At 40.8% G+C, this 10,219-nt stretch overlaps 1 long non-coding RNA gene across 1 annotated transcript; it reads right to left on the bottom strand.

Annotated features, from left to right (window-relative positions):
- Window positions 1-8,926: 8,926 nt before the first annotated feature.
- Window positions 8,927-9,765, bottom strand: LOC144531038 (uncharacterized). Its single transcript, XR_013503185.1, has 4 exons — window positions 9,558-9,765; window positions 9,383-9,468; window positions 9,162-9,274; window positions 8,927-9,046 (listed from the first exon to the last, which is right to left on the bottom strand). It is a non-coding gene; the product is annotated as an uncharacterized LOC144531038 (long non-coding RNA).
- Between the last annotated feature and the right edge of the window lie 454 nt (window positions 9,766-10,219).

Genomic DNA, 10,219 nt, shown 5'->3' with positions numbered 1-10,219 from the left:
GGGACTGGACTTAAACTTGTGATCCAAGTCATATTAGTACAAACATGCCAAATAGTGCATATCCAACTCGGCAAGGCAGTTGTTTAACTCAACCGCCCGAAGAGACCTTGAATTTCCAAAAGGTCTGGAACAAAAAAGAAAAATCTGCTTTCTTTTTTAATAGATCCTTTTATCTCCTGTCAGTTTGTCATATATAGATATATAGATCCCAGCATTATGAAGCATTTTTTAGATTTAAAGGACAATCTCAGTTTAAAGTTGAAGCATAATTATAATTAAAGCTGCAAGCAGCGTTAGACGGGCCCTCGCTCCTCTTCGCGCGCCGGGGTTACTGGCGGACACCGATTCACCATCACCATTCAAAAAGGAACTCTCTGCTGAGTTCAATGATACCTCACACAAGACTGTACATTAAACGGTTCAAAAGGCATAAAATGGGGCGTGGTATGAGTACATGGGCGTGGTTAAACTACAGGGGGCGGCTCAGTGTCACATGTAGACCACACATAAGTTTCATGTAAATCGGATGATGTTTGTCATATAAGGCTGATATCTTGTTGCCAGCGGTCATGACCGCTATGACCAAAAGTCAAATTTGGCCTAGCGATGTCATTAGGCGCTTAGACGCTTGTCAATCGTGAGACATTTCGGGCAGATATGACAATGTACACTCAAGATACATCAACTTCTTCGTTCATCGATAAATGCTCCAAATGGCCGCCACGCCCACACCGTTTGACGAAATGTTTTTCTTTTAATAACTTTTCATCTTCAAGGTGTTGAGATGTTACAGACCAAATTTGAAGTCCATCAGATGAAATCTCTAGGAGGAGTTCGTTAAAGTATAGCACCTTGACTTTTAGGTCTACTTCCTGTTGCCACTAGGGGGCGCTATGACTTTGAGCCAATATCGGCATGTAGCTGTCGTCAGGGTTGGACTTTTATGAATCCTGAAAAGTTTCGAGCCAATTGGACAATGTACACTGAAGTTACATCCGCTTCCTGTTTCGATGGCGAAATGCACAAAATGGCCGCCATGCCCTATGACGAAAAGTTTTTTTTTTAATAACTTTTCAACTTTAATGTCTTAAGATGGCACAGACCAAATTTGAAGTTGATCGGATCAAATCTCTAGGAGGAGTTCGTTAAAGTATGACATGTGGAAATGGCCAAAATTGCACTAATTTCGAACTTCCTGTTGGGTTTAGGGTATGGCTCCAATGATGTTTTTTGTACGTCGTGACATGCTACATATGTGTACCACGTTTCGTTAGTCTACGTTAAACACACTGCAGGGGCTCAATTTGTAGGGGGCGCTAGCGAGCCAATTTTGTGCGCCTATTCCCGTAACCCTTAAAATAGGTACATTTTCACCAGGATTGATGCGACTGCCAATTTTGGTGAGTTTTTGCCTCAAAAAGGCGATTCATTTGCCGGGAAAATAATTCCTTCAGTTTCAATAGGGCCTTCGCCACTGTCGGCGCTCTGGCCCTAAATAGACATAGCCTTTGTTAACTACATGCTCATTATATCTTATTTTACAAAAACAAAATCATTAGTGCATTTGTACAGTATTAATATGTAGAAGTGGATTTACTTGCGCTCTGCCCTGTGTGTAAAATCCTGTTATGCATTTTACCAAATCAAACTTTAACATTCTCAGGTCATGAATGACTGTATGCTTGTGGTTTGTGTGTTTGTGTCTCATTCAGTCACGGTGGTCGTCGGTTGGACCACACTTGGTGAGTGTATGTTTCCGTGTGTGCGTGAGTTTGGAGGGATGTAATGTGTTGGTGTGTGTTGCAGAGGGATACGGCTTGCGTGCTTACTTGTGTTTGTGTGCACGTGTGCCTTGTGTGTTGGAGTCTGTATCAACCACCATATCAAATCTGAGGATAAATAATAGGCTTTGCCTAATTTCACCCAGCCAATCAACCTGAGTTCAGTGTCTGTCCTGATTGGAGGAGATGTGATCTGAATTCCTGTTGCTAATGCTAATTACCCAGCATGCTGTTGTACTTGTGTTTCATCCCAGAATTGGTATTCCTAGATCGGGTCTGTATTCTGTGTTAAGGCTCTAATGTTTAAAGTTCAAAATATTTGACTTCCCAAACAAACGTGACTTTATCAGTTAAAATAAACCAAATGTGTATAGAGAAAAAAAGCTAAATGACAGCAGGATGGTTTAAATAAAAACGGCAAAGGCATTTTGAAATATCCTCCCTCTACTGTAACTATCTTCCTATCCCATCATAATCATGCATTTTTTTGGTGCGTGTTCCAAAACGTTGGATAAATGTAAATTAATCACAAATATGCATATTGTACCATATTGCTGTTGTTTTTACCCTGTCCCTGCATTTAACCTTTCATTTGTTTGAATACAGTTGTACAAACCCCATCAGCTATGCCACAAACAACGCAATATTCCTTTTGATTATTGGCATAATTGTCTTGAGGAATTTCATCTATTCAATAATTGAATTGCTGGAAAGATCATTTACAGATTTATGCTGCTATTACTTGCAAATGCCGGTTATTTTTTATGATTAAACACATTTTTCACAAGCTCTTTGGAAAGCAAAAGGTGAAGAAAATGTTGTTCAAGACATCAATGAAAGCCATTGAAAAAGCACAGTGCAGTATAATGGAAAAGCATACCTGGTCTTTTAGTCTCGCTCCTGTGGACACAGGTTTTATAAAAGCATATCAAAACGTCTAGTCTATAAATGGTATTTCTGTGTTTATCCCTGTTCTCCATTTCAGCCTCCATACATTCCAGTCAAATGAGGCCTCCCATTGGACCCAGTCAGTAATCAGCCCACTGGCTGGCTGCTGCTGTTCTGTAATAATATTCTAATAAGCAGTGACTGCTGCTTTGATGAAGGCCTGCTACTCCTACTGCTAATCTACTGATCTACTGAACTTACTCCTACTTGGATAATTAAATATAGCTGAAAAGAAGGAAATGGACCACCAGCTCTCCTTGTTTCTGCTTTCCCTCTGTCCCTTTCTTTCTCTCACGTTGTTTGCCCTCAGTCTTCCTCCTTGTGTTCTAAATGTGAGCTTTTATGTGCCTTTTCATCATACTCCACTGGTCCTTTACTCACTCGTCTGTTTTCTTTCTTTCTCTCTCATCTCTTTAATTTCTTATTTGTTGTTGTTTCTAAAGACTGATAGAAGCCTAGTGCTGAACTGCTGCTCTGAACTCACTCCTACCCAGGCAATTAAATTGTAAAAAAACAGTGGGAGAGGCTATATGTGTTTGTGTGTCTATATATATATATATATATATATCTATCTCTCTTTTCACATGTATCTCCTCCTTTTTATGTTTTCTTTCACAGTTTTTCTCTTTAACACAGTCATATATCTTATTCTCTCCCATGTCTTGTTCAGTGGCTTACTCTCTCGCTCTCTCTCTCTGTCTGTCTCTCTCTCTCTCTCTCTCTCTCTCTCTCTCTCTCTCTCTTTCTCCCTTCCCCCTCAGTCTCTTGATTAACTTGAGTGGGTAAAACAGGCCAATTTGTTCTCCCAGGCTCTAAAATTACCTGTCTGTCTGTTTGGATGTGGGAAAGCACAGATGATTTCTACTCTACCATCAGTAACCACAGTTCATGTCATTCAAATAAAATCAAAATGAGCATCGTTTGCATAGAACTTTACACAAGATTTTCCCTGAAGAAACCCTGAGAACTGCTGGGGTTATTCCCTGAAATTATATCAAAGTTGATTGTATTAGCTCGTAACCGCAGAGGACCAAAACAGAGGCCCATTTTCAAGCTGAACAACTTAAAGAACTGTAGGAATAGACGCCAAAAAACTAATAGTGGTTTATTTAAATGTTGTGCTTCTGGATCTGGCATGATTTTTCGACAGTATTTCACATTTATACAGGTGGCATTTATTCCAACTATCATCCTTAAGTTGTATCCTGGTCCAGTCAAATTGCAGGTGTTTGTCTTTAGCTTCCATAATGTAAAGTATGTCTGAGTTCAGTTGCTCAAGAGTCGCACTGTCATGGCTTACTGTAACACTTGAATAGAACAGAGCCATTGTTCTAGCTATTAGTAACACCTGTGCCTTTCCTGCTTTTACAAGTCAGAATGTCTGCTGTTAAAAAGCCTATTAACTGAAATCTAGTTGTTTTGGCATTAAGCATTGTGTCATGAGTGTGGTGATCTTCTTGAATGTGTTTTTAAAATATGTTTTATTTCATTTGAGAGTAGATGTTTGTCTCTGAATCTATTTTCCTCCAGTGTTGGGCCACTGTTATCCAACTCTCTTGGAAATTGTTCAAGTCATGATGCTGTGTTTACAGAGATGCTTTTTTGTGTATGGCACTATTTTGGAAACAAATGACATTTTAATCAATTTATTAAGATTCCAAATGCTATATACCTGGCACTGTAATGGTTACTAGTTGATCAGTGGTTCTTCAAAAATAGTCTCTTGTGAAAATGTTATAACTTCTACAGTACTAGGTGCCACGTGGAGATGCCCTAAAACGACCTTCTTTAGTGCAGACCAGGCCCCTGAAGAAAGTGCTGCTGAGAGATGGTTTCAAGATCGCTGTGCTGTAATTATGACTGATAAAGTGCACCTCGGCAGAGGCTTAGGAAGGTGTTAGTGAATAGTTTTTGGTCTCGTTCCTGGCTGTGTCTGGCCCTTGTTCAGCTCCCGTTTCACTGTCCTGTCAGCCCTCATACTGGGGGTCTGGAATTAACCAAAACAAAACAAACATAGTCCGGATTCCATTGTGTGTGTGTGGTTTTTAAACTTGGCTTTTCGGGGTCATTTCGGCTATACCTAGATGTAATTTTGCACACACGCAAGCACTCGCGCACACAGATACTCAATATCCAGATGAAATAACATTGCCTCCGTGCTCTAAGAGGTGTGTTAATATTGGCACTGCTCTTTCGGATTAGGAAATAGACAGCAGATATTTCTAGACAGACATTTTAATTTTACTACTTTACATTAAAACACATTTGGAGCTGATTTTTTTTTTTTTTTCTAGCCTCCAAAGATCAACAGTTTTTGTTTTTTTTGTTTGGAATTCAGAGCCAGGGTTTTGTGGCTACATCTTCCAGTCTCCAGCGTGCCTGTCCTTTTGTGCTGATTCTTTGTGTGAGGAATACTTTTCCACCTCACTAGCTTTGCACTCGCCTGTTTTCCCTGCTCATTCTTTGGATGGAGAGTGTGTTTTTTCTTTGTCAGTGTGAACATTATTTCATCTCTCCCGTGTGTGTGTGTGTGTGTGTGTGTGTGTGTGTGTGTGTGTTTTCTCCTCCCTGGGTTGATGACACCAGACTGTCTAATCCCCGTTGTATTCCACAAGCAAACACCTCCACACATTTCCCCTGAGGTCTCAATAAAGTAACCTGCTAATACAAAGTTTATTAGCCCATAGAACTGCTGCAAACTCAGAATCTTTCACAATTGACTTGTTATTGTTTTTAAAGCTCTGTTTACTCTGCACAGCCCCAAAAAACCCAGCCCCTCTCTGGGCTACGACCCAAAAGCTTTATTAGCTAGATGAGTGTTGGGTGGCCAAATCTGAAAGTGTGATTGTGTGCGAACACGTGCGTGTGTGCATGCATGGAGATCGTAAGAAACCGTAACAGAGAGTTTATACATTTATGTGCTTACTTGTTTGTGTGTATCATATGTGTGAATGTGTGTTTAGACCAGTTTTGACCAGCTGCTGCGGTTGTGGTATGGTTGGCTTCACCTCTTAAAATGCTCATGGAGAGGTGATTATTGCATTATTTGTTTGTTGTTTTACAGAGTCTGCAATGCAAACTAGGCATGTGTTTATCTTAGCCAGCTATGTTTTCACCTGCTGACAGGTGCAGTGTTGCACTACATTGAGATACTATGGGTGTACCCGACTAAGAATTTATATAGTCGAATCAGAATTGTAAAGTTGTTCCTATCGTCGACTGATCGTTGAATCATGTGGGGGGTGAAAAGCGGAGCGCACAAAGCAATAGGCTGTTGTCCTGCTGGGCGCGGTCTCTACTTCATTTACAATCCTCTCGTCATAATGTTTTTCTGCCAGAAACGCAAATGTTGCCTCTACTTCACCTGCTGGTCTAGTGAGGGTACTCATGGACAACACAACTTGCATCTTACTTTTTTGGGATCATCTTTTACTATTTCAATGTGCACCCACACTTTAGATTAGTTTTTTCCTACACATTTTCAGTGCGCATATTTTGCTCATTTTCAGGTTCATAATTGTATTTAGAGGTTGTACCAGAATAGGTTTTTGCGGTTTAATTTTCAGAAAACACCATATATTTGTTGTACTGCACATTGCTACAGCTCCTTTTTTCACCCTGTTTGTTGAGCTCTCTGTTTTAGCTACAGAGTGAGACATCTCACTTCTGTTCAATCTTTGTTGGGAGTCGCACATGCTCAGTACCTAGGTCAGCACTACAAGTCAGTCAGAAGCAGAGTATGAGGGTGTGCCATCTAGCAGCTAGGCGAGCATTATAACGTGTGTTACGAAGTGACGCACGTTCGTCACGGAAGTAAAGGCTGGACTACAATTGAGGTGTTTGGAGCAGTTTGTGAACAGTGTTTTATCTGGAAGATGGTAAGTCCCTTTGGGGTGGACTTTGGGCTTTTTCCACTGCATTAAAAGTGGGATTTTCGTCCCCGTAAACGCCCGCAAATCTCCTTAATTTTCGGCAGTTAACGACAATTTACAGGCTGTGAACATTGCGTTCGTCTGTGCCACATATTGTCGGAAACGAACCATGACGTATGTGGAGAGCTCCCGTGGAGGTGCTAATGGCTCTAATAAGCACATAAATAGCAGGGAAACCTCTACTGGCCAGAGAGTGTCTGGACACCGCGCCTGTCGAGAGAATCAAGCTCAACAGTCCCGGCCACAGCGGGTTCTGGAAGTAAAAATACAGTGCAATTTCTTCATTGACAAATTGGATGACATCAAAGAAAGGCTTTTTTATGGATTTTTTTTTCATTGAAAATTATTTAAATGTAACAATATATTAACGTTTTTAAGTACTTAAATATATAATAAGTAAACCTAAGTCAGCTAACACATAACTACAATAATTTAACAAATAACAGTTACACTATTAACAAATAACAACAAAATAAATGTTGAGTTGGTATGCCAACCAGCTTCAAACTTTAGCAGTTCTTTTGCAAAAAGAATTACCATATTTGCCTTCTCTGGCAAGATACGACACCTCTCCTGACTTATTGTCCTGCACAGGAGAAAACTCTCTCGGATGGTGTCCAAGAGGCCTGTACGCACAGGTAGGAGTTTGAAAGGGCAGACAATTTGGGGAGGCTGACTAGACGATAGACTAGCAGAGCAAGTGTAATATGTTTACTAGCGATCACGTGCAGTGAATGGTTAATATGCCTTTATGTCCGTTTTGGTGAGCCCAGAGGGAAAATATGGCATTTTAAAAGTAGCCTACATTTACGATAGCTAGCTAACAGTAGACTACAGAGAAAGTGTGATATTTTTACGTTCGTTTCAGAGCGTGTACAAAAAGCCGTCTATGAGCAGTGATTGTAGCGCATGTCGGGGGAATAGCGTGGACATGCGCTTCACACCGCGAGCGGGCACGTGCGCCACTCGGCAGAAAAGGGAGAAAGAAAAAAGAGTCTGCTGCTGTCCAGAGCGACAGAGGGAAAATATTTCAGTTGGAACCGAAATTTGCGTTCTAATCCGGTCCGAATACTACCGTTTGCGTAGGAACCGGATCCATAGTGGAACCGGGTTTCGGTACCCAACCCTAATGCTCATATAGACACCACAAATCATGGGGCACTACCCTTGTTTTGAGATAAATGTCTTTTATTCGCGATGTCTTGGATAAGTACTTCATTACCCACAATCCTGAACAATCCCACAATCCCACAGTGATGCCTCTGATTGGTGGAACTCATGCTGGTGAGGAGGGGGGTGTCAGTACCCGATCATTGCTGCCTGCACGATCCGTCACGAGGATTTACGACACTGCACGAATCACGATCTGTTCCACGCTTCTGACGCTTAGCTTGGGAAGCTAACGTTAGTTTAGCTAACAGCTAATTCGGCTAACCGCTAGCTTACGGCTTGATTCAGTCTAAACTCAAACGTAACACTGGGTAAAGCCGTCTACAGCTGACGTAACAGCCGTTATATATGTTAACGGTTATTTTCAGGTTTTATTTTGAGGGTCTTTAAAAGTTATTACCGGTACATGCTGTCTCAGCTAGCGGTTAGCCGAATTAGCTGTTAGCTAAACTAACACATCTTCCTTTATTCAGTGGCGCGCGGTGGTTTATGGGATGAGTAGTTCCTTCGCTCTGAGATGACGATATGTACAAAGTCTTGTACCTTTTACTTTTTTGATATTTTCTGTTTGTTTTTTTTACTCAAAATGATACGTTGTATGCTTATGAGTCACGTACCATCTGGTTAGCCTAAGGCATGGTCTAAAACTCTTTTTTCCAGACGTCAATGGGAGAAATGAATGGGAAATTTACTTCGGGAACCCAAGGTCTCTCAGAGGAGGGGCGGGACTGTTGAGCTCTATGTCTGGCCTGGCTTGAATTTCCTCACTCAGTATTGGCTGAAGCCACTACTTTTTAAACAAGTAAAATCACTCCTGAGATTTGCATCATATATATATATATATATATATATATATATATATATATATATATATATATATATATATATATATATGCATATGCATATGCTATTTTGTTGTATATTCATGTCATTGTTATGCTATGGTCTACACTATATTACCATCAAGGACATGAATTTATTGAGGAAAGGAAAATTTGCCAGGAACGTGATGTTTATTAAAAAAAGAGCTTTATTAGCACACAACACACACAGCCTACACAACAAATGGTAAACTGGTAAAAAAAAGGGTAACTGGCGGCATTCTGTCTTAATTCGGTCCGTTTTGCAGACGTCTGTGGTGCGTTGCCCTGTACTTCTGCTGGCTGCGAAAAGGACGCACAATCCATCCAGCACACTCTGTCTTGCTTCCAGCAGCTGTAAAAACAATCAATAAAGACAATCAGTACTGCGCGATGCACTGCGTATGGACACAACACATCTATTATTTAATTAAAAATAGTCACATTGACCAAAACGGATCTAATCTTACCCTCTTTCTTCTCGCTGGACTCTGAGCTGAACTCTTCACAGCTTCCGCCTGCGATGCAAGATCTAGTTGTTTCTACCTGAAGCTCCTGCTTACTGTCTCGTAATTACAGGAAGCTGGAAAACAATTAAATAAAAGTGGTATGAATAAAAAAAAAAAAAAAAAAAATGTATAAGTCACAGTAAAATTAAACAAGGATTGAGAAAACAGGAAAAGTTACTTACACACAATGCTGTCATTGTCAACATCATGTAAATCGGGACTTACTCCGAGCAAATAGGTCACGGCCTCGTTATGAGGTGAGGTTAATCTGTGAAAACAAAATGTACGGTTAAGCTCGGTCTATTAACGATCTATTTCCTTATACAGCAGAATGAAAGCATATTCTTTCAATCTTACCCTTGCTCTGGTTCGTAGTGCCTACAATTAGTCTCCGAGTTGTGAAGACGGCGTACTGCTTCCTGTAGATTACAAGACCAAAAAAATACGCTTTTATAAAGCAATTTACACTGCCCCGCTTAGCTCTGCCTAATAATGAATCGCGCTGAAAGCAGGCACACAGCTGTGCTGCTCACGTTTAAAGTTGCGTGCATGGTGGGGTTTAAAATATTACTGCCAAAGTCTAAGTAGCCTGTTTAACATCCAAAGACAGTCATTGTACTTCTCAAGTGTTAATAAACTGTACAGACCAGCTCACCGTTTCATTAATTATTCATATACTTACATTCTGTGGGCGCATCTTTACGGAGCCCCGGAGGTGACATGGAGGAAAGAAATAAAAACGCTCCGTACATCTTGAACAACTCCTGCGTGTTTCCTTTTTAGGTGCGTGGTTGTACTCCCGTGATAAGCAAGTAAAGTTTTACAGAGTGTACAGACTACTATTTTACCAGTTGGCCTGAAATACTGCCATACTTTGGCAACTTTTGCTCTAACTCTCGGAGGACTCGTCTCCCTCCGCTATTTTTCAAATCAAAGCAGTGAGGGGGGGTAGGGGCAGAGTGATAGAGAAAGACAAAGAGGAGGCAGATTAACCAGCAGGGCGCGAACAGCGCACAGAC

The sequence above is a fragment of the Sander vitreus genome, chromosome 16, assembly GCF_031162955.1.
Source record: "Sander vitreus isolate 19-12246 chromosome 16, sanVit1, whole genome shotgun sequence".
NCBI classification, from domain to species: Eukaryota; Metazoa; Chordata; class Actinopteri; order Perciformes; family Percidae; genus Sander; species Sander vitreus.
Note: the sequence above shows the minus strand (reverse complement) of the source record. Positions and strands in the feature narration are given on the sequence as shown.